At 37.4% G+C, this 26,664-nt stretch overlaps 1 long non-coding RNA gene across 1 annotated transcript; it reads left to right on the forward strand.

Moving 5' to 3' along the window:
* Nucleotides 1-23,953: 23,953 nt before the first annotated feature.
* LOC134679696 (uncharacterized) lies at nt 23,954-24,766 on the forward strand. The gene is made up of 2 exons (XR_010100381.1): nt 23,954-24,149; nt 24,583-24,766. It is a non-coding gene; the product is annotated as an uncharacterized LOC134679696 (long non-coding RNA).
* The last annotated feature ends 1,898 nt before the right edge of the window (nt 24,767-26,664 follow it).

Genomic DNA, 26,664 nt, shown 5'->3' on the forward strand with positions numbered 1-26,664 from the left:
TCTGACCGACTAAGACCGAATAATCAAGCGAGAACCCAGATAAAAATACTTCAATTTCAGATGATTTTGGCGCTAGTAAAATGGGAGCGCCACCGAATGGTGACCACGATTCTAACATACATAGCCCGGTATTGTCATGGGTCGTCCCATTCGTATTTCGTCAAGTTCTTAAATTCGTCCTATTCTGCTTTCGTTACTCATTCTACATTCATCACAATCGTCGGTGGCTTTCAATGTAGAATGCGTGACGAAAGTAGAATAGGACTAATTTAAGAACTTGACGAAAAACGAATGGGACGACCCAAGACGATACCCATAGCCCGTCTACTTGACAAGTGGTCTGTGTTGTAAGGTAAGAAGTAACATGGGCTGACATATCGCTGACTGAATCGGTTTTGTGGCAGGTTATTACGGGGCCTGTTTTATAAATAATTCCTTTATGGAATTCACTTTGTAACGAAGTGGAAATTCGCCGAACCCACATGGGAAACTTGCTCACTTCTTAGATTTTTCTCATTATGAATTCAGTGAAATTTCTTTATTTGCGAATCAAGGTCGTCTTAATGTCACTTTATTATATTTAGAACGCGTAAAGGTTATTTTCTCGAAAAGATGGCGCCATACCTTTGACCTATCCTCGACTAGATGGCGATACTTTGACATTTTACAGATTTAACACATATCAGTGAGAAAATAAGGATCAAAGTCAAATGGCGTTCTAAAAATGTTAATTATTTAAACTATCCGTCATTCTGTCCATTTCATTAACTTCAATAGTATTTTTTTTATTTATTTTTTACTTGCAAACTTACATTAGGTAGTCATATTAATTAATTAAATAACAATAATTAATAATTGTTTTTTTAATTAAATAACATATTATTTTAACCTTTTCGACGCCATGTCAAACAAATAAGCGGTCACTCAGACGCCACGTCACCGAAGTGTCAAAACTGAAATTGAACTTTATGCATATGCACGTAGGTCTATGTTACTCTGTAGTCTGTGACCGATTAATCGGTCTTTGGCGTCGAATTTGCGGTGCGGATATATCGGTCATTGGCGTCCAAAAGGTTAAACTAGTTTCAACTAAAGCACTTGCTGCTTTTACTTGATACTCTAGAAGTCTAGATCAAGGGTCAGATGTCGGCAAAGTGCTTTGTGGCGAGCCGCAAATACTCGACGCCTGGGCTTTGTTATCGTAACGCTAGCCTGTGACCTAAACCTAGCGTTTATCTGTAGTGTCAACATACTAACTGAACTGTGTTCGAACTTCAAGATATTCACAAGAGACGACACGTACTAGATCCATTCTAGATACGTTATAGTTTAGTTAGATATCAACTAGTTCTCTTTTGCAGCGCAATTCGGGCCACCAATGTCACATTTACGTTAGATAGAGTAAGATATCTATTAGATGTGAATTGGATCTCTAAGTCATATCCTGAGGAAATCGTTCAAGTGTATCTCCAGAATCGCGCAAATGTCAAATTTGACAGGTTAGATCTTAAACATATCGTTATCGTCTCTTGGTGATGTCTAAAAGATATCTAATGGATATCTATTTCAAAATCCGAATCGGGCCCTTAGCCGTTTGATTTAGCACTTAAGACGAAAGTGGACGACCCCTTCCATAAATAAACGTACTAGCTTTTGCCCGCGACTTCGTCTGCGTGGAATTAGTGACAGCAGCTAAAGTAGGTATAGCGCCTGGATAATGCTAGCAGTAACCATTCAATTCAGCTGAAGCAGTAGTGGCCGAGTGGATATGACGTCTGACTTTCAATCCGGAGGTCGCGGGTTCAAATCCTGGCTCGTACCAATGAGTTTTTCGGAACTTATGTACGAAATATCATTTAATATTTACCACTAGCTTTTCGGTGAAGGAAAACATATAGTGAGGAAACCTGCATACATCTGCGAAGAAATTCAAAGGTGTATGTGAAGTCCCCAATCGGCATTGGGCTAGCGTGGGGACTATAGCCCAAGCCCTCTCGCGCATGAGAGGAGGCCTGTGCTCAGCAGTGGGACGTACGGCTGAAATGATGATGATGATGATGGTTCATCAATTGCTTACTTCAATTATTAGGCAAATCATTAACACTTTCAATTCCACCCACCCTTTGCACTCCCTTCAGGGATGATTTCCGACATAAAAACTACTGTGTTCTTGTGCGGTGTCGCCATTTAACATCACAAGCATCACAGGCGTCGGTCCACAGTTACTTTTTACACTGTGCCTGAAGCTTTATGAAATTCGATTTCTCTCTCTTTAACTCCAGCTGACTTGTTTTGTGAGTAGGTAGTACCTTAAAGTCCTAAAACCTAAAGTACATTTTTACCTTCTTATCTTGAAAAGAAAATCGTAAAAACTACTTTGTATTGCGAAACTTGTTAGGAGGTAAAAAGGTTTCACTGAAATACGAGTGTAATACGTCGTATTGGCGTTTCAGCGAATTTAATTTTCCATCAAATTTATCGCCATAGCCCGGGTTTTCATGGTCATAATTGTTAGTGATTATTAAATATCGGCTCAAGTGTTGTCGATATAGATAACAAGCAATATCTAAATCGTAATTACAAATTGTGAGTCGTCCTTGATGTAAACAATATTAATAACACAGATTAATAACTAGCGACCCGCGGTTTTGCACTGGTTACACAAAACCTTAACAAATGATATCTACATACTACCGTATTAAAAATCACTCTATTTATAGATGAAAACCGCAGGAAATACCTACTTGAGAGTTCATCCTAACTTCACCTTTTTAAATCTCATGAATAGTAATCTCACATTATTAATATAACAGACGTAGTTTTCGAGCACTATTTAGCTAAACATGACATTTCTATTCCTTCAATGACCTTGTACTAAATAATGTAACTTTAAAACTTTAAAATCCAAGTTTTTACGTCTTACAAGAGCTAAGAAAGCACTCAGCTCAGAGTTCCAAAGTAAGGTTAGTTAGGTCGCAACTTAATAAAACTAAAAGCGGACTCAAATGAAATAAAGTCGGTTCTCTATAGAGCCGCGGTGGCCGCTACTAGGGATGTCATGTTTCCGAGAATAAATTCCCGAAAAAATACTAAAATATTTTTGGCATTGGCATTGGTTAGAATAAATTAGTAAAGTAGTAGTAGACTAAATATTGTTGAAGTGTTCTCCCTAGCAATATATCAGACTAGCGGCTCTGTGAGCTGTATATCTGGCGAGCATAACATAAAACTGCTTAATTTGAGCTTAATTTTATCATCGAAACTGTTCACAGAATTTCAAGCAAATCGGTTGAGAATTGTGATCCGTAGAGAAACGGAGATTTCCGCTGACGCTCGGTCTATAAAAGCAGATAGTTATCGAAAAAGTTAAAGTTTACTTAGCTTATATTTTTTGGAAGTTACTATTGATTATGGGTTAATTCATCAAAGCTTGCGATAATCAACTGATTAAATAATAGAACAAGAGCCTTGAAAGTATTTTACTTGGATATAACCTACATGGTTCGTATGAATTAGTGACACAGTTAAAAAAAAGCTACAACTCCCTAGGAAGTTATAGCTTTTTTTTCACAATCCATAATTCCCGCGGGTACAATATAGAGGCCTTTACCCTTCAGTTCACCTGCATGAAATAAGATGTTTTTTGAGTAAGTGTGATGAAAATATACATTTACAAATATACTTATTCTTGTTTTTAATCCATCAAATGTTATTATTGTAATAATTCAAAATTATTCTTCCGTTTTCATCGCATTCAATATTTTTTTACCTACTCGCTTTTCGCAACACTAGTCGCTAGTAATAAAAGTTGTAAGGACAAAGGACGGGGTTGAAAGAGGAACAATTCATAGCGCTTCTGAGGAATTACGTGGGGCTCGTAATGTTGGATTTACTGAATTAAATTTAATGTCCCATTCACTAGGGTTGTAAACTTAGTAGCCACAGACATGTTTACAAATAGTATTTCCATTCTTTCTGTGTTTTTCTAAGAAATTATGTAAAATAAGAAAACGTATACATTGAAAATGAAAATGAAGGAGATATTGATGTTTATTGCATTAATAAACGTTAGGTATCCACATAATAAAATAAGGTAAAACGTAGGGACTTCCTATTAAGTTTATTATAATTGTATTTATTGTATCAGAAAGCCTTGCTACCACTACCAGTATATACCACTTTGGTCGGAAATCAAGACGCCTATGATGGTTAAGGGCCCACAGATTACCAGTTCGTCGGACGAAAACAGCCTGTCAGTTATTCGGAGCTGTCAAATTTTGCTTTTAACTGACATGCCGATATCGTCCGGCGGATCACTTTAGCAGTTATAGTAGCCTATTGATTAATGTAACTCCTGGGGTGTCCGTTATACATAGATACAACTTAACTTTAGCTACCTATTTTCCTTCAAATTGACGACTAAGTTAGTACAAAATGTTTTTATGTAGAATCTGTATTACAAAGTGAGGCTACCGCGAATTAGCATCATTGGAGTGACAGTGGTGAAGTACCTTAACACGAACTTTTGTTTTTCTAGGTTCGCAGATGCCTGCGTAGTCTATTTATTGTAAATATCTGTAGCAATAACGTTACTTTGCGCATTATTTAACTCGATTCCATCCCTCTGACCGTTGCAACCTCAGACGTGGACGAAAATAAGACTTATTTTTACGCTTTTTCTCATTCTTGCCTAGCTTATGTTTGTTCAATTATTTATTTTGTGCTGCCCGTAATATAAGGCCTACGTGTTGTATTTTGCAAGCTTTTTAGGGTTTCGTAGTCATCTAGAAAACCTTATAGTTTCAGCATGTCTGTCTGTCCGAGGTTTTGTCCCGTGATCGTTAGAGCTAGAGAGTTGCAATTTGGCATGAATACATAAATATTGCATTGATTCCTTTTGCATCTTAAAAACAATATAAAGAAAAAACCTATGAGTATATTTAGTTCGTTAAAGTATCAACTTTGTGCTCGTGTCACGGAAGAAGGAAGAGGGAAGGTTTATTAGGTACTCATACGTAAATCAGCTTACGAGTACCTCTGGGCTCTTATAATACCATTGTAGGCATCTTATATGATTTCAACTTCGGACACATTATGAGATCACCAATGCATGATATGGAGAAGTGTATCATCTTGGGGCGAATGAATGGCAAACGCGCTCAGGGTGGGGCTCGTAAGAGTCTGACGCCATGAAGAAGACGAGTGGCGGCAGCCTGCACCGTGCGGTCCACTTGGCTTAACTATGACCGCAATCAATGGAGAGATGTTGCATGTGGTCGCGATCCTCAGCATTGAGGGAACGAGGAAGAAGAAGATATGATTTCAAGCTAATATAATTAAAATAGTAATGGTATAATATTTATGTATAGGGTGTACTAATTACATAAAAGTATCAGAACGCATTCTTTGAAGTTACTAGCATTTACGACGGTACGGTAATAGGGGGTGTTAATGTTCTGCCGCCAGAGTGCAGCATTACGCTAACTAGTAAACCATAGAGTAACTTCATACTGTTGCCAAGTTTCACAGACAATAAAATATGACATTGATGCACCAAGGCGGTTTCTTAAAGGGCCTACCGAGAACCGCGAAAACGAAATTTAGTTACCTATCTGAGGGCATACCGCGAACCACGTTCGATGTGTTGCCTCCCTGTCACACTTACGTACGAATTTACAAGTGCGCCAGAGAGGCAAAACCTGGAACGTGGTTCGCGGTAGGCCCCCTGCCTCTTGTTGCATTTTCGAAACGTCTTTAATAAAAATCGTTATGTTATTTTTGGGGACCGTCAGCAAACACATTACTTTATTTTTTTTGCATGTAAATAGCTTGTGATTGATCTTTGCCCAGACATTCCAATATTGATCCTCTTTCATTTAATAATAGGTTTCTATTTATTTTGAATCTTATGTATTGGTAGTATGACTCAAATTTCTGTTTTGTTACCTACTTAACCTGGACATATTGAAAATAACTGAAGGTCAGGGGTAATTTGCAGATTACAAAAATTGTCTTAACACATTCATTGCCACTACGTGCTATGGGTTACGCTCGTAGCGCGTAGCCACGTTTTCGCCGTACGGAGCGGGTAGTCGCTACGAACAGTGTACCCGACTGTCGGGTTCTTGGCTCTGAATGTGTTAAAAATGCGACACGTACTTACTTATACGAGATATCCCGACATACGAAAGAATTTATGGCCAAGCTGAAACGGACACCTTCGCTTTGAGTTCGCTTTCACTCGGTCAATTACAGTTTCATTTTTAGTGTTCTGTACCAAAATTGACATACTTAATGACCACTTTTTTGTTACATTTGTTTCTGTTGTATAAGGGCTAATATTCGACATGTACAACTGTCGAATTTCGCGTCAACTTCAATTCAAAAGTTGTAGTTCATCAAGTGCGGATGGTTCATTTGGTACAACTAATAATTTAACAAAAAACAACTTTGTTTTATTATTACTTTAAGGTTTATAATGGTTTGGTTGTCACCTAACTGGGGATTGCTAATGTCAAATTTTGACAAGTAATGATTCCATTCAACGGAAGTTCAACATGCGACGTCAAAAGTGGCATGTCGAATAGGCCCAAGGTATTCTTCGATTTTTTTTTGTATTATTTTGTTTTATTAGGAAGGCTGTAATTTACGATGAGTAGGTATGAAAGTTGGCCAGTTATTGAAACCTTATACTAAAATGAATTCTGTTTATATGTGAATAGAATTCATTTTTAGTTTAGGGCGACCAGTTACTAAAACCGGCCAGTTACTTACTTACTTAGCGAATTACCCTACTCTATTCTGTGGATACTTATCAGATATAGTTCGGCAGACATCAGAGCATAAATAATTACACGTATCCTCCGGGCCCGATCAATCTCGTTCATTCGATTAGAGAACAAGGCCGGAATATATCTCTTTCGAGGCGAATTAGCGGTGGATAGACCGGGGAATTTACGAGTATGGTTGAACCCGGCCATAGCGACTCACAGATAGAGTTCGACCAAGAAAAGTCTACAGCGAATTTGATAGCCCACGCAGTGCAAGTGTTATTTGTACGTCATAATTTCATAGAAGTTGGAAAACATCGTGAGGAAACAGGACTAATCTCAATAAGGCCTAGTTTCCCCTCTGGGTTGGAAGGTCAGATGGCAGTCGCTTTCGTAAAAACTAGTGCCTACGTCAAATCATGGGATTAGTTGTCAAGCGGACCCCAGGCTCCCATGAGCCGTGGCAAAATGCCGGGATAACGCCAGGAGGAAGAAGAATTTCATAGAAGTTTGACTTTTAAAATAACACTTACACTGAGTGGACTATCAAAATCGCTGCAGACTTTTCTCATGCAGTATTTTTTTCCTTGAAATTACTTAAACACACGTTTTCACCAAAATCTAAGAAATTGATCAGAAATTGATTAGCAGGGTTTGTCTCAGTCTTACAAACCAAATTTGCAAAAGGGAAAACGAGCGGGATCTCACAGAGGGCCAATCAGGAAAACCGTTCTACTTTAAAAAAATATCTTTTGATCATCTCTTTAAATTAGGGTCTGCTCTGCATAACCAAAGGACGCATATTGGAGTTGGACGTTAACTTACGACATTGTCATACAACGGACAGTTGTTTTTTTATCCTCTAGCCGCCCAGATGTCAAAACTTGCCAAGAAAAATGCAATTTTGATTTGTTAAAACAAAGATTCAAATCAGAATGGAACAAGAGACCTTTTTATAGGTCTCTGGGCGCCTAGAGGTTAAAGCCTATTATATGATGTCGCACTGCGAGGCAAAGGCCTCCTCTAACTTTCGCCACTCGCCACGGCTTTGTGCATACTCCCGCCAGTCGCCATAGAAATTACAAAAATGATGTTGTTGTTTGTTTTGAAAAATTAAGACACCTTAATGAAACACCAAGCTTAGTTACAATACCAGGTCATAATTTAGGTAAACCGTATGCATACTTAATAATTAGACTGTAATTTGAATTCTTCACATTATGTTAGACATGTCACAAACCACTCGATGTCCACGTGGAACCGCACCCCAGATTTCAGCTTCCACTTTGGTTTACCTACGTATTTGAATTATTCCGGGCTCTACGTGTCTCGCCTGCATTACTCCGCCGGGGCCGACGAGGTGGTGGAGTACGTCCGCCGGAAGACTGGCTACACGCTGAGGGTGCACCAGCTACAGTCGCGTCACTATGTGCACTTCAGTTCATTTGTGGTGCGCGTACCGCGGCCGCTGCAGGACACCATCGCAAGCGCAGACTTCTGGCCGAAGGGTGTGGTGTTTCGGCGGTACCGGGGCAACCTGCCGAATCCTACACCAAGTCAAACGACGCAACGGAGCCACGCTGTTACGTCGTCGCCCAAATCTAATGTTTAATTTGTCTTTGGTTTTTATTTGTAGTTTCTTTGTACTTATTGTATTTTATTTTGTAGTTTCACAGTGCCTTGGTTTTACTGTAATGCTGTGTTACTTATTTGACTAATAAATAAATAAATAAATAAATAATAAATCTTTTATAATATCTAATGGCCGTCATCCACGCGCACATTTTATGAATTCTTAATCCATTGTCGCTCGGAATCCGGATGTAACGAGTTTTTTAGGGTTTATTTTGGGGCCGAGTTACGAAGGAATTGATATGCCAAAGTTAGCATTAACAAAAAGCATAGATAGTATAGAGGGGTCCTGTCATAGTAAATGTGGTAGTCACTGTAAATTTACTGCCATCTATGTCGACACGACTATAACTCAAAATAAACACGTATACAATTATCAAAAAAATAAATATATATGGATAAATGATTTTATTATTTTTATATCATTTTGACCCATGTTCATTCACTGATATCTATGTGTTAAAATTGATAAATATGAAAGTGCCGTCACGCCATCTAGCCGAGCATAGGCCAAAGGTGTGTGCGCCATCTATCCGAGAATGACTTTTTCTTGATTTCCGAGGCACGTTTTTTTTTATTACTTTATTCATCTTATACGAAGTTACATATGTCTTTGGCATTAATGACATAATATATGTACGGTCAGTAAAGAAAAGTAACTAAAAAAACACATATAAAAAATTACACGACTAAATACCTCTTTTTGTTTTGGTCAACGGATGATCAATACATTGAAACTAAATATCAGTTTGCGTTTTATCACGTGACAAGATGATACCTACAATGGTGGTAATGGTCAGAGCTCGGTGGGGGTGAGCTGTTTTCACAGTTTGCACAACATGGACATGCCTTGTCATTCGATGGTATATGTGGTGTAATTTAATAACTATAGAAATTATTTTATTTCGGCTGCCTTTGCGCTACGATCTTTACGTCGCCATTAAAACAAATGAATTTTATAGCAAGCTTTTTTAGTAAACCTCTTCAAATAATATGTATATTAGGGTGGAGCGCGCTTGTATGGAAAAAAATTTTTTTTCGTAGATTCAATTCTAATAGTGCGGAAAAGTTGTCTTATGGTGAGACTATATTGTGTGATTTTTTATATTTTTTTATGACGTCATCTTGTGCCTCCGCATCACCTTCAAAATATTTAAAGAAGTGGAAAAACGTGACACGTGTGTAACCATTAAAAATGATATAAAGCTTTATTTCCTGCCTAAATATTTAATTATACAGTTATTGTAAGCACCTATAAGTAAACAAATATTTATTAAAAATATAAGTACCAATTATAAAAAACATATATTGCTTGATGAAATGGGCCTTGAAAATCCATTACGGGCAGCATCAAAATCGCTAAAGTGAAAATAACCGAAATAAAAAAATAAAACATAATATGTATGTATTGATTATTGTATATCATAAAAATATGTTTTCCTTCTTCGATATTATCCATTTCCCAGTTAAATAAACCATAATAAATGGTTTCAAATACCTAAGAAGAAACCACCAACACTACGTGAGTGCAAGCAACTTTTACTCTCATATGTATGTGTTAAATATTGTTTTCCTTTGTTTTTAAAAGGTTCTTACTTTAGATAAATATTTATTGGAATACATTTAGGTGTTAAAAGAGTTTTTTCTTTTATTTTGACTCCATAAAAACTTTTGCAATATATTTGAAGTGTAGTCTTCAAATATATTGCAAAAGTCTTCTCACCGTATAACCCACTTCAGGACGACAAGATACTAAACGTGATTAATTACAATATAAGTTATATACAACGACAAACTAAGTGTCTTCTGAAACAAAAATAATCAACTTTGATAAATAATTCAGAAACAATATAATTGTGTACCTATTTATAATATTATAATCAATATTTAAGGCCAAAGCGATATATATCCCTCCTCCACTTAATCATCAGATAGAAAACTGGAATTCGCAGGAAATTTCGTCAAATTGGTATTTATATTTTGCAATAGCATGGATTCACTTTCATCGCTGATATAATGAAGACATAAAACATACTTTTTTACCACTACTTGGTCAGTTTTACTATATTTCAAATATACGTCATTGCAGTGGATACGGCCCATATTTGACTACTGGTATGGTCAATAATTACTATAGAGGTGAATGTCTGATTGAACTTTTTATTCCCCTAAAATAATAACTTTAAATAAAAAAGAATAATTAATAAGTAAAAAACCTAAATTTGTCATTTTAAGTCCAAATAATCCTTAAACAAAGTTGGTGCTATATACAGGACAAAAAATTTTCATTTGCATTTTCAAAGTTCGGTGACCTTGCGGAGGCACTTACTCCCTTTTAATAGTAAAGTCGTCATAATAACTTCTTATCTTAAACCCTAAAGGCAACTTTTTATCACTATTAGAAATCCAAAATCCAAAAAAAATAATTTCGCTCCACCCTAATGTATATCCATCCATATGCTACTATTAAGTTTATTTTTACATAAGGCAATGTCATTTTAGTTTAATTATAATTAATAAAGTTTTATTTTAATACTTCTTTCTAAGGTGTATCTATATTAATATCTACACTTGACATAAGTGACGTCAAAATGGGTCACCCCTGCCGAGCTCTGGTGATGGTCCAAAATTTTTCACCACACCAACCTGGAGAAAATAGTAACTGTAAGACATCAAACAAAAACAGACCAAATCAAATCCAAATGAATGTTATTAAATATTTAATCATTCAAAATCATCATTTCAAAGTCTATTCAACCAGCAAACATAAGAACCCAACTCAAAATTTGCATTTGATTACTTTGCCTCACATTTGAATAAAATGCAACTTTGCTATCGGTTTTTTAACAATCAAGAGAGCTTTTACCAGTTGGTGTGGTGAAAAAGGTTTTATTTTAATAACCTTTAAATTTAGTACCTTTTAAAATAATCATATTTTGTCAAACGTGTAGGTATTATTACTATTTATGTATGTAGGGAGTTTATAAAACATTTTTTTGACTCCGTGAACAAGCCGGACAGTTTGGTCTCAAATAGATTGCAGCTAGCCGGGCGCCCTATTGTAAAACTTTTCGTCCATGGTAAAATTTCTGGTGAATATAACCATAGCTTTTTGTATGGCTAAGTCTGCAGCCAAACGGCAAATTGCCGAGGTATCTATTTTAAATTCCAGAACTAACTAACTACCTCACCACGAATAACAAGTGTAGGTGAGTGACATGTAGGAATTAACTAACGCTCAGTTTCTTTCTTTTCTATTTCGCAGTTTTTTCCTATGATGGACCAAGGATTCTAGTAGGATACAGATATATATTTACATATATATAAATTTATATATGTATATATATATTTTACAGTCAAATTACTGAATAAATTGGTGAGTAACTATTTAGGTAGCATGCAAGAATATTAGTTAAGTACATTGCCACCTCCATTCACCTGTCGCTCGCCTCAGCATTAGACGGACGGACAGCGGAATAATCCGCGCGCACTGTTTACAAATGAGTCCTCAAGCCCGGCCCGAGATTTGGAAGCTATGGAAGTGGTCTAATGTGGGACCCGTGTGGCGTCGTGATGGTGATGGTGCATGAGGCGCCACGAGCAGCTACCGAATTCGCACGGGGAAAACCGAAATTCGCAAATTGCGGGGATCTTTCTCTTTTACTCCAATGAAGGCGTACTTAGAGTGACAAAGAAAAATGCCCGCAGTTTGCGAACATCGATGTTCGCGGTTATAGGCCAGGTCTCCAACCAACCCAACGCCCATCTGGGGGAGCATACGCCTGCCGCGTGTGTGGACGCGGGATCCTCTCTCGTATAGGACTATACAACTACGAACGCAAGTGTCGTCACCAGGATGATGATTAAAACATCTGACACAGATGAAAGGGCTTATTATATTCCTCAGAAGGAGAAGGAAATTGTATAAGGTGTATTCGGGTAATACCGAATGTCGGATAATTCCGAAATTCAGATGAAAATCACCCTTAATTCCATCATAATAAAAGTCTCTTTTCGGAATTATCCGACAATTTTCGACATTCGGAATTACCCGAGTAAACCTTAGTAGTATTTAGTACGCAATTAATGGGTCGTATAATGATACTATCTCACCGATCAGTTATTACTTTATTAGGAATCGAAACCATACGAGTAAGTAATTAAATATAATAATCATCTTTGTTCCAGTCTTAAATATAAATAATTTAGTGACGTCACATTTTTTTATAACAGACGATTTGTCTCTTTATTTGAAGCCGTTTCCATTCAAGCCGAGTCCTTGTCGAGTTTTTCATAAAGACCGTTTTATTATTAATATTATTATGTAGGGTGGCTTTGTTTGACATGATTTAATTTGGAATAAGCGAGAAGAATTTTTGCAGAATATCCTTTGACGCATTTTTCCACGTTTCTGGCAATGGCGGGAACGGGGCATGTTCACAATTTGTGATAAAGCAATTGTATTTTATTATTGTTAATCTCTGCCCGTGTCATTGTCCGTATACCGGGTGTGGCCTGTAACACGAGCAAATAATTAAAACATAGATTGTACTCCTGAAACGGAGACACTTTTGTTCAACATCTTTTAAAAATTATGAAGTATTTAGACTCCCTATTTTTCATACAAAATAAATATTGTCTTCAATGGACGCCATCGCCACGCCATATCATTGTGATTGACGTTGCTTGTCACGCCTTAAGACATAATAAAATTCGCAATATATTGCGTCTTAGAATGAACTTTAAAGTGTAATAAAAATCAAACCACAAGTTATTTTTAAAATTCGTTGAACAAATGTTGGTCAGTATGAGTACAGCCTACAGTTAAATTTTTTGCTCATGTTACAGGCCACACCCGGTATAATAAGGGCTCATTTAGACGATGCGAGAACTCGTATGCGAGTTTCATTACATTGCGGGTTTTGATTGTTCTGTTGAATTGGACGTAACTAACAGTCCGCAATGTAATTAAAATCATATGCGAGTTCGCGCGCCGTCTAAATCAGCCCTAAGATTCTGTTACTTCATACTTTGAGAATAATTTAGAACTGTATTTTTTACCTTTACTAACCTTACCTTTAACCCACCTAACGGATATTGGATGGGATCTTGGGTTAAACATTGGGCTTTTGTATGGAAGCCTGCATGATTTTTGATTTTTCATGTTATATGTAGGGTAGACCGAGGTAAGTTGAAACAACGTTAATTTTGCGGTATTTATTATCGTCTTGAGGCAAGGACGCATATTAAGGAACCAGATGGTAGGACGCGGCTAAACATAGTTATTTCCACCACAATATAATTTATAGATATCTCATAAATGACGTTGTTTAACTTACCTCTGTTTCAACTCTCCTCGGTTTCCCCTACAGTTTCTGTAAAAAAAAAGCCTTTAGGCATTAAGTCCGACATTTATACATTATTTGTGAAATAACTTCCATAGTTTGTCACGTCAAAGTGCATAGGCAGTCGCACCGATAAAAGTCTGCAGCGGATTTGATAGCCCACGCAGTGGAAGTGTTATTTAAGGGGCCCACTGATTAACAGTCCGCCGGACGGTATCGGCCTGTCAGTTGTTCGGAATTGTCAAAATTTTGTTTTAACTGACAGGCCGATACCGTCCGGCGGACTGTTAATCAGTGGGCCCTTTAAATAACACTTCTACTGCGTGGGCTATCAAATCCGCTGCAGACTTTTTACGGTCTAACTATATTCAGCTTGGTCTAGACAAGCCTATCAGTATATCAAAGTCGTTTAGCCGTTTGTGATATACCGTAGAATCCTCAGATACACACTTCGGTTCGGGTTCGGACGACATGTTTCCTCTTGCCTCGAAGGTTAAACATGTGAACAGTCATTATCATTAGTTGTGCAGGGTTAATGACAAGCGCCCGCGACTTTTATTGTTTGGCATTGTTCCGCTAACTACCCCAACTAGTGGTGCAAATGAAAAGAAATAGCGTAAGTACTATAGAAAAACATGACGTTATTCATTAATTGTTGTAGGCATAGGAGTCTACAGTAAGCACATTATTGCATTGGTATGGCCCTGACGAATGCATTTGTGTCTGCGTTTATAAATTGATAATACATTTTTTTGTGTTTTGATCATAAACATCTCCAAAAAATTGCGTTTGTAAGTATGATTCACGCTAGACCGGGCTGGGGCCGGGCCGAAGCTTCCAACGCTTCATTTTCTATCGTGATTACCGATCAGCGGTCACAGAAAATGATGTATCGAACGCCTTGGCCCGGGCTCGGCCTGTCTAGCATGAGTCATCCATTACGCGAGCGAGTTTAAACCTTTCGCATTGTACTCGTACCGGTAATAACAACGCTAGGCCTTCTATTTTAACTGCCTGCTGTCCCGTTAACACAATTATGTAGAATTGTCTAACAATATAATGAGGGTTTCCGCGATCGAGTTTTTCACTAGATGACAGCACCGTGGCGAGCGTAGCTGTCATAATCCACTAATCATGTTTAATCATGTTATTTTTATTGGTTGATTTTAACAGCAGCTGTCAAAAAGACCTCTCGTCACGGTGCTGACATCTGTCGAAAATCTCGATCGCGGCAACCCTCATTGGAAGAACAACTACGCTAGTATTTCTTGTTTTGGACAGCACATTGATCGGTATTTGTCCCTGCTGTGGTACAAACTCGTTATAAGAGTGGTGACGCTTGCGCTGCGCTATCAATACACGTCAGTCTGATAGATGCAAGATTGAAGGCTGGTTGGAAACTTGTTTGGGACTTTTGGACCCTTTGATCGTTTATTGATGCGGCCCTGTAGGAAGATTCTAATTTAACAATTTGTTATTTTTCAACTGGTTTTGATAGGATCTTGGGTTAGTTCCTGGTTCGCCGGTTTTACTTTAGTACGGTAGGTACAATCCCGATATACATACGAGATACGAGAATCCGACGAAATAAGAATCCGGCGAAAGAAGAATCCAGCGGTGCTGCCATCTAGTGAAAATTTCGATCGCGGCGACCCTCATTGGAACAACAACTATGCTAGTATCTCTTGTTTTGGACAGCACATTGATCGGTATTCGTCCCTGCTGTGGTACAAACTCGTTATAAGAGTGGTGACGCCTGCGCTGCGCTATCAATACACGTCAGTCTGATAGATGCAAGATTGAAGGATTTTGGACCCTTTGGTCGTTAATTGATGCGGCTGACCTGAGGCTGTGCCTGAGGGTAGATTATATTTTTACAATTTGTTATTTTTCAACTCATTTTGATCAGGGACCGTTACCGGTATAACTAAAAATATTTAAAAATATCACATAGAATTGACAATATTTTTTTTGATATTCTAAAATAATATTTAGGTGAGGATAGGGATTGATCAGATTAGGTGAATTAAATGCAAAATTATACATAAACAACCGTGATACCGAAATAGAATACTGGTAATCATGGAAACTCCAGGTTTAACCGGTTAACCCCCGGGTTAGAGAATGGTGCAAGTCGCCCATAATGATTGGCGCGCATCTCACGCACGAGTTTCGCTTCGTTAGCGAGCGATGTCCAATGTCGTATCAAAATGAGATCAAAACTGTAAGAAGTTGTTAAATCTGAATCAGAGGGCCTACCGCGAACCACGTTGGACGTGTTGCCTCTCTGTCGCACTTGTGAGTTCATACGTAAGTGTGACAGGGAGGCAACACGTCGGACGTGGTTCGCGGTTGGTCCTCAGGCTCCAGGTCTGGTGCTAAGTAGTTGATTATATATCAAAGTTATATACTTAATTTATTTTAGGGTTAGTATCATCATCATCATCACAGCCATAAGACGTCCACTGCTGAACATAGGCCTCCTCCTTAGTATAGCTGTGGTGAATGAATAGCTCTAGTGGGTGAAATAAGATATGGTGTGTGATTGTTTTAAATTAAACAATCAAAAAACAGACGGACAGATAGACAGATAGACAGACATACAGACAGACAGACACACAGACAGACAAACAGACAGACAGACCGACAGACAGGCAGACAGCTAGATAAACAGAGTTACTCTCATATTTATAATACCTATTAAGAAACAGTGACCAAGGCCTCCAGTGCCCCTGGCTGAAATCGAACCATCGTCCTCCGCTATCGCGTTTTATTTCAGTTTATTATTTACTAATATCTGAATAGTCTCAATTTTTCAATAACGTATTTAAACACGAAGACAGTAGTTTCAACAGCAGACATTCAGCAAAAACAATATCAAAGAAGCGACCAGTGTTGCCAACTCGGATTTTGAAAAAATGCTAGACTAATGTCTAGATTATGCCAAAGATTTTTGAAACACCTATGATAAAAAAAATGCTAAATTATCACTTGAATTAGAGACTTAAAACACATACATTTTCCAAAATTACCGCCTTTTTCTACTGACAAGATCTGCTTGACCAACTTTATATAGTCCGTTGACGTCCATCCGTCCACAAAAGTCAAAATTCATATGAAAATATGAACCACATAAGGCGATGGCGCATATTGTTGCTGCCAAGTTGGTGCAAATTTGGCTTAGACTAAATTATGCTAAAAAATATGCCAGATGCTAAATGGAAAATTTTGGTGCCAAAGCGAGTGAAAATATGCCAGATCTGGCATCATTTATGCCAAGTTGGCAGCACTGGAAGCGACTCACACGAATTCTTGACATCCAAGCAAACATGTTATTACCCGAATCCACACGTCTCAAAGGGCTTTGATACAGCTAGAGGTGTGTGCCCTCTGCATATTTCATGGCACCTGTATCTTCTCGTCGCTTCGCAAGTGTAGGTTGACCGTTAAAATGTACCACACTTTCTTTTTAGTAGTTAAACTGAGCCAGTTTTTGAAAACTATTAAATGACTTCTGTGACTTTAATAAATCCTTTGGACTTAGGTTATGAAGAGATAATTATTACTGTTTCCTATTTAAAATTTCACAGTTTTTTTACTACATTAATCGTTCACACACACATCGTAAAGTTAGGCCGTTAAGCCCCCAGCAAGGATCTTTTAAATAGGTACCTACAGTAGACTTAACTACAAAATTAAAAAAAAAACCCAACGCAATGAAACGGATGAACCGATTTTGATAAAATATGTCTAAGATGAACCGATTTTGCAAAAATATGTCTCGATTTTGATAAAATATGTCTAAGAACTAGCGCGAGAAAACATGCTTTCAAATAAAAATATGCATCCAATCTTTTTACCTCTTTAAGAGCTACGGTGCCACAGACAGACACACATAGCGGATAAACTTAATTATAATACCCTTCCTTTTGGGGCTAAAATTCAACACACTGTTGCTCTATGGTTCAAATAAGTTTTTGGCAAAAATTTCATTTTAGGTACAAGCTTTTATGGCTGACTGTACTTTTCTTAGGACAGACAACTAATACTCATCGAGACAATTCTAAAAACCCGTAACACAATTAGGTTGCATTGCTTCATCACAGAGTTCCTATGGCCACCTCCTGTCTCCATCATCAGATCAGCTTGATGGTGCCATAATATTGCATTGTCATGCGATTTATACATGCATGCAAAATTTCAGCTCAATCCGAAACCGGGAAGTGGATCAAATTTAACTTGCAAGATTTGATTACACACAGACAGACAGACAGACAGAGAGACAACGGCAACGGTCAGGTGAAACTAAATAAAAGCTTGTGTATGTAGTGCATAATTGTTTTCCAACATATTTTCACGGAAACGCACGAATGTGTCTTACTATTTCAGTCAGTCTCGGTACAAAAACACTGTGGTTGACTGAAATAGCATGACAGAGATACGAACGTTTCCGAGAAAATAAATAAACAAAATAATATATAAACTAAAACAAGGTCATTTACTTGAATAACTAACGTTAGTAGTATAATACTGTAAAGTTTTAAGTTATTATTCAGAGCAGATGTCGTGGCTGTCTGAATAACCATCTGCTACAAAACGTAATTCTTGCTTCGCAGCCAAGCGTGCTCTACTAGATAAAACAAAATGGCAGATTACATTAAGAAATCCCTACTAATATTAAAATGTGAAAGTAACTCTGTTTGTCTGTCTGTTACCTCTACACGCTAAACCCGCTCAATAGATTTAGATGAAATTTGGTATTGAGATAGGTTAACCCCTTGTCTGCGGCCTGTCAAATTTAATCATTGAAAAAGTGACCTTGACTTTAAAACAATAGATTTTAACTCACACGCACGGATCCGTTTTTAAGCATACGGGGTGTTAAGAACCAAGGAAGAACTTATGACAGAGTTTATGAGTCAGATTTAAGTTTTTAAAAACCCAGAAGTTAACTTCAAAGCAATTTTCGAGAGCTACAAACACATTATGTCAACGATAAAACTAAAAAGGATCCGCAATAAAATCAATGTTTTCTTACAAATCTGGATGCAAACTTTGTACGTTACAAAATGCCCGCGTTGGTCGAATGGAAGGCGATAAAGTAAGTCGTTTCCGACATGTTTAAAGTGGCCAATACATTTTCTTTATAACAGTTACATCAGTAACAGTGTTGCTATGATTACCTCCCATAGATTGTGCATTACGGTGTAGTACTTTGCGTTTCACATCAAGTATACGAGAGTATTTTATACTTAAACATAAAATACTGCGTGTCGCTCGAGTGAATTGCGTTTGAGAATATTTTTATTTTTTGTACCCCTTCTTTATTTCTGGATACGTATTCTGACTGGCGATAAGCTGTTATTAGAATTCGAATACGCATACTAATAATTTTTTGTTTGTATTTTCATTAAATCACCTTACATCTTAATCCAGTCTTTGAAATGGCACTTAGGTATTTAAAATAATTTTAATATGGCAACGCCATTTTAGCGATAGAACGCGTTTCAATAATTAATAGTAGGCATGTAGGTAGGTAGGTAGTGGCATGGTTAGCCGTCCGCATCCGCATAGCTCATCTAGCTATTGCATGCTAAAATTATTCTGCCAGGTATGCTGGGTAACGATATAGCTGCAACTGATATAAATCAAAATTAATAGATTTGTTTTTGTGATTTTTTTCTATTGAGCCAACATTTTACTCTTAAAGTTTTGGTTTAAGAAAAGAGAATTTAGAACTTTAAGTCTGCCTTTGCGAATATAGTCTAGTTTCGTGTGATGTTTTTCCATGGCATTAAAACGTGCAAAAATCCAATTTGGAAACTACACATTTCGCGTTAGACCCCAAATGCTCCATCTAATCGGCAAAGCGGTCTGTACAGAGTTGTTACGTGTTAAACTTTATCTTTAGTGCTCGAGTAAAATAAACGTGGGAAAGAATGCTTTGAGAGTAACTGCAGAGTGGGGGGAAAATAATTAGCTAAGAGTGTTTGTGCTGACGCGATAGGGGTTCCGTGCGACAAATCCGATCGCTCTTATGATTGGTTTGTTTTCGAACGATTCTTTGTGGAACTGGCTTCTGAATCAAATTAACACATGGGACTTATACAACCGGGTTTACCAGTTGGGTGTAGGTTGCATGATGTCTAGTGGGCAGGAACCCCTGTTTATTGGTGTGAAATATTAATACCTGCTATACAATACACATATTCATCATTCATGTTAAGTTCATCAATGTTAAGTTTTCCCTTTGTTTTAATCCTTCATCACGTCCCTATGTACCTCTAATTCTCATTTCTGGAGACAGGCCTCCTTTCATCGCATAAGAAGGGTTTGGGCTATAGTCCTTACACCTATCCTAATACCGGTTGAACACGTTATGTACATGCTTACAAATTATTTTTCAGGTGTATACTGTTTCCATCTCACGGTGTTGTTGCCCCGAAATTACCCGGTAAATAATTAAATGATATTTCGTACATCGTACTTAAATAATTTTAGCTGACATCATGGGTGAGACAGCTATATAATTACGCGCGTGAGATAGAGATAGTAATAAGCGGGTCAAGGTACGAAATTCTTTTTGCTTAGCGTTCTTTCTTTAGTACGGCCAAAGAGAATTTAAATAGAGGCGTAGGTATAGTCATAGTTTTACTGCCATATTTCGACATATGATTAAAACTTTTAGAACGCTATTTAACTTTGATCCTTATTCTTTCACTGATTGATATGTGTTAAATTTGTTAAATATCAAAAAGTGTCGCCATCTACTGGAATAGGCCAAAGGTCTGGCACCATATTTACGAGCGATAGCGCCAAATTGTACTAAATTCTCTTTGGTACGACTAAGTGATTTAAACCACGATTTTCAGTTTTGGAAGCCTTAAATTACTCATCTCTAAGCTTGTGAAAATAGACTGGCGGAACCCAAAAATAGTAAAATTTTACAGTTCAGTTTGTTGTTATACAGAAAGTAGCTTTTGATGCCGTAACTTTACGAGTAGGTACTATAGTTTCAAACCAGCGAAATGCTATACATGGAAGTATTCTGTCCGCTCAATTATGACCCAACGCAAACTACCCCGCGATAGGCGGTACTTACAAACTGCTCGATTGGCAATCTCAGTACGACCGAGATGACAGTCCGTGACAAATGGCTAAATTGATTTATAAAAACAACGTTTTTTTGTAATTAAAAATATATTCATGTGTCGTGAAGTGGTGCAGAAGTTATTTTAGTTCATACCAAGGCCAGTGGAATCACTTTTCACTTGTAGTAAACAGATAACTTCAGTAGAATTTGGAAAAAACATGACGATTTGTTTTCAATACTACCGTGCTAAGCTAAAACGTAACAACTGCATACGACTTTCATAACAACATACGACTTTTTAAATTGCGAGGATAATAGGGATGGTGTTATGCTAAATGAAGTAGACTATTTTATTAACTTGTGTTTGGTTTAGGTATTTTCTATATAATTATAAATGTAGTAATAAATTCCTTCTTACAGATTTGTATTTTCCTTTTTTATTTCATGAGATGGAGCTATAAAAAAACTACCTAGTTATTTCAAATTAATAATCAAATTTGGTATTGTCATTTTACATTACTTTCCATTCAGATTCCCACAAGATGCTATTCGCAGAGAACTATGGAAAAAAGCTGTCCAATTAGAGAGACATGAAATTGAGCGGATGCCTGGCAAGATATCTAGAATATGTTCTATTCATGAGATATAACCCGTGAGATAATCATACCCGGTCTCCTATATGTAGATACATTTTTCCTATCATGCTTTCACTGAATTAATTTAACAAATACACACATTATCTGAAAATGTTGATCATTTGAATCCACCCTTTACTGTCACATTTATGTAGGTTCTCTCTCAAGCCATTTCCGTCAGTAGAAAAGAGCGGCAAACATATTAACTCACATTATAGACGGGTCTAACGCGAATTATATTCAATTACCTTGATTTACCGACGTATATCAGTTTCGTTTCGTATAATGTGAGTTAATATGTGTTCAAAACGCGAAAGTTTAAAATATTATAAGAGCGGCAAATTTAGAAAATGTAAGAGCGCGAACGGATGTGGTCCTATACAAAATTTTAATTTTGCACCTTTTTCTACTGACAAACTTGCTTGACCGGCTATATACATATAAAATATTCTGAACTGAAAGTGGGGATTTATTGTGACTCCGCCTGTTCAAATATTTTTGACCCGATTCGTGTACCCATGTAAATTTTGCAGACTGTATAGCCAGTCCTATTTCTAAGATCAAGCTCGCCATACATTTACTTTGGCGTACTTGATCTTAGAAAAACGGACGGACTATACCTGAACGTGACTTCGCACTGCCATGCAGATTGATAATAAAATATACAAAATACTTATCATAGCGGAATACATTTATACAACAATGATATATTTACTTATGTTGAGTTAGTCTGTCATGTCATAACAACATTTTAACTAGTTATATTTTAATCTGCATTAAATTATTATACGTGAATTATTTGACTGGTTCTCCACTGTATGGCATAAACCTATCCCTGTCCAAGTCATATTCTAATCAAATATGAACCGCGAACTCTAAGCGGCCAGTACGTACAGCAAGAAGGTTATTAGCGGATTAATGTCGCTGATTGGTAGTTATTGACATTATATGCATTTCATCTAAACATAGCTATGTACCATTAGTGTAATAAAGATGACTATTATTTCGTTTACCAGCTTTGATTACAGGCTCTGTAAACGCGTCGTTTTATTTGAATGTAGGCGTAATTGTGTATGTGTGCTAATTTGGCCCAAGAATTTGAACGGTAATGTTCCTAAAGGCGGTATCCTTAGTTATATATGATCGCAGTTTCAAACTGTTCGACTGAGCAAGAGTTTGATTTTTTTCCATACAAACGTGAACCACCCTAGGAAAGGTTCTATGAGGTTTTATCAATAGAATCCCATCGATCAGTAGGGGTATTCAGGAGAACGTTAAGCACATAATCGGCTTCGTCCTTAAGGTTTTAGGTCAAATGCTTTTGAATTCACGGGGCTCTTAATTCTATACTCTACATATTCAGTGCAAGGCTTTGTCGCTCAAGTACATATACAACATATACATTGATTTTTTGACGACCACTCTGCCCTATATTATATAACGCTATACAACGCTTGACATTTGTAACAAATAACCATAAATCTAAAGTGTATTCATCCTTACTTGTCCTATCATGAAAACAAACACTATTGTTCCTATTTACCGACAAATTTGGTTTGACTAACTATATATAGAACTATTTAACAAACTTGACACAAAATACAGTAAAATTATACATTTTGCGTTTGCGTCAAATCCGGTAGTTCTGATTTTTTGCAGGCTTGTTTATGATGTTGGCCCAATGAATAATCCAAGTTTGTGACCTCGAGCGCCGAACGTAACTTTGTCAAAAATCGAATAAACCGCAATTTTTTTTAGATTTGGGCGATTATAACCCTAAAGTACTAGTTTTTGATAGTAACTTCCTAGGGCGCTTTTAAAGTAGACTAAATTTGCTACAATAAGACACTGGAATTGTCTCTGTACATCTAATATTTACCGAGATAAAGCCTTTCAAAATTTTATAATTTTACATTTGTTCTTAGCTATAATATAAGGGTTAGGTAGGTAATTTATATGGAATTCATCACCGGCACGTTCTACAAAATATTTATTTTCCATAAAAAAATGTATGAGTGCCTTTTCTGAAAAAATATTAAAAAATATAAAAATTTAAATATAAAATTTTGAAAGGCTTTATCTCGGAAAATATTAGATGTACAGAGACAATTCTAGTGTCTTATTGTAGCAAATTTAGTCTACTTTAAAAACGCCCTAGGAAGTTACTACCAAAAAATAGTACTTTAGGGTTATAATCGGCCAAATCTAAAAAAAAATTGCGGTTTATTCGATTTTTGACAAAGTTGCGTTCGGCGCTCGAAGTCACAAACTTGGATTATTCATTGGGCCAACATCATAAACAAGTCTGCAAAAAATCAGAACTACCGGATTTGACGTAAAAGAGCCAGGTTACAAAATTCGACAAATTTACTGGATTAACAATGCTGAAACAATATTATTCTATGAAACGTGGCTGTATAAAATGTTCCTTGTGGCGTAAAAAAATTACGAAGTGACATCTGGTGACATTGTGTTTTACGTCATATTTTTTTTATTGTGAAATGAAAATAAATTATTTCGTGTCGTTGCTTTTTAAAGAGTTATTTTGGACGAGCATTATATGTTTTGAATGACCAACTCAATTTTCAATGGCGTGCCATACGCAACGTATATTGTTATTGCCATTATAGCGGTTTCAGTCATATATTATTTATACAGACGTTTCAAACATGAGGTAAGTGTAACCGTGATAAAATACAATGAATAATACATACGAAAAGTGATTGCGCGATCCGTTAAACAGTCAGCATCAATAGTAGCGGATAAAAAATGCTCTAAGGGCGTCCGCTAGCTAGTGCGGTTGCATGGAGAGGGTGAGCGATTACCGAAAAACTATTTTACCACAGAATAACTAATTTTACTCAGGTACAATGGCACCCGCGTACGTGCGCCCGCTCCGTGCACCCGCGCCAGCTAGCGGATGCCCTAAATGTGTCTGCCGTTCGCATTCCCGTTGCCAGGGAGGTTTTGGGATTATACTGAGCAACTTTTACTATGACCGTGACCATTGTAGCGTTTTTGGCACAGTGGACATGACTGGACGTGACTTACTACAACTTTAGGCTTACCGTCCAAAGAGTTAATGTTCTTTCATTTTTCTGTTTTAGAAGTGAAAATATTCAAGATGACAAGATCGACGTCTCAATTTGGTATCAAAAGAAAAATGAAAGATAACATTTGCTGATACGTGGTACATGAAGATACGATAATAATTTCGGTCCACAAACTTCACAGAAAATGCTGATGTTGAATGCCTTTTCGCAAGTAAATAAAATGAAATTTTGAAAAATGCATTTATGTATTTGAAAAAATTTAAACCTACTAATGAAAATTGCAAGTTTCTACGTTGCTTGCGTATCCATTGGGAGTCTAGGTAGTTTATACCCCTAGGTACAGTTGAGTTCATAAAATATGTATACGTTTTTCCTCCTTATTGCAAAGGATTAAGGTGAAGAAATGTATATATATTTATGAACTCGACTGTACATATCGATTAGGTATAAAGGGTACAGCGTGGACCATAAATACACATTAGTCCAACGGTACGCGTGTTTTAACGGAGTTGGAATGTGCGGGGAATGTCAAAAGCAACCTACAACCATTAGGAAAATAGTGAGGGACCACTTCTTCGTACAAACATAGTCAAGAAACAACAACATAGTAAGTAAACATAGTAAGTAGTACTATTGACATTGTAGAAAATATTTCTACGAAACTGGATGTATATTATGCAGAGCTATGCCCCTTCGTTTGTTAGGGTTCCGTACCCAAAGGGTAAAACGGGACCCTATTACTAAGACTTCGCTGTCCGTCCGTCCGTCTGTCCGTCTGTCTGTCACCAGGCTGTATCTCACGAACCGTGATAGCTAGACAGTTGAAATTTTCACAGATGATGTATTTCTGTTGCCGCTATAACAACACTAAAAACAGAATAAAATAAAGATTTAAGTGGGGCTCCCATACAGCAAACGTGATTTTTGACCAAAGTTAAGCAACGTCGGGCGTGGTCAGTACTTGGATGGGTGACCGTTTACTTTTTGCATTTTTTTTCGTTTTTTTTTGCTTTATGGTACGGAACCCTTCGTGTGCGAGTCCGACTCGCACTTGCCCGGTTTTTTTATTCGATTTTGTAAATTTTCTTATTATACTATATAGTTAGGAGCTTTTATTTGTATGGAATTTGTTTCGACCCTAACTCTTGTCTCTCATTCTCTCTTCTTAGCTATCTATCCTACATGGATCAGGTTTCCTGCTTAACCTTCTCCACTTCGCCCTGTCCTCGTCGTCCTCGTATAACTTGCACTCACTCATGTCCTTTAGCACTACATACGTCCATCTAATCGTTTCAGGTGTCAACCAGTGTAGTCAGTTATGTTGTTTTTGTAAACATCCCTTCAATTGTCTGGAGAAAGGCCGTGCACTATCGTCTTAGCCCCCCCCCCCCACATCTGGCGTCTTTCGAGCGTCGGCGTCTACAATTCTATGGCCGCTGCTCGACGCAACGTCGACGCAACTGCGCAGCGACGTCATTTTCCATAGCGCTGACCAGACGCCGACAGACGCCGACGCTCGAAAGACGCTAGATGTGGGGGGGCCCTTAAGCATGTCGTTTTAAAATGAGAGCGTACTTTGCTTACCGTGAGCGGTTTTTTTGATGTTCTCGTATGGCTCATAATAATAAAGTCATGCCAAGATCATTCTGAACAACTCGTCCGCTTAGTTACTTCTGCTGACAGTAGGGTCGCTAACTAGATCACGTTTGGAACTAATCCTGTCATTTCCTGACCCTCCGCCCACCGTGATTGAGACTCGCTGATTCCATCCGATAGAGGAATTAAGTGTAAAACTTTGAGCTTTTTAGGGTTCCGTACCCAAAGGGTAAAACGGGACCCTATTACTAAGACTTCGCTGTCCGTCCGTCCGTCCGTCCGTCCCTCCGTCCGTCCGTCCGTCCGTCTGTCACCAGGCTGTATCTCACGAACCGTGATAGCTAGACAGTTGAAATTTTCACAGATGATGTATTTCTGTTGCCGCTATAACAACAAATACTAAAAACAGAATAAAATAAAGATTTAAATGGGGCTCCCATACAACAAACATGATTTTTGACCAAAGTTAAGCAACGTCGGGAGTGGTCAGTACTTGGATGGGTGACCGTTTTCTTTTTGCATATTTTTTGTTTTTTTTTT

Source organism: Cydia fagiglandana, chromosome 2 (assembly GCF_963556715.1).
Source record: "Cydia fagiglandana chromosome 2, ilCydFagi1.1, whole genome shotgun sequence".
NCBI lineage: Eukaryota > Metazoa > Arthropoda > Insecta > Lepidoptera > Tortricidae > Cydia > Cydia fagiglandana.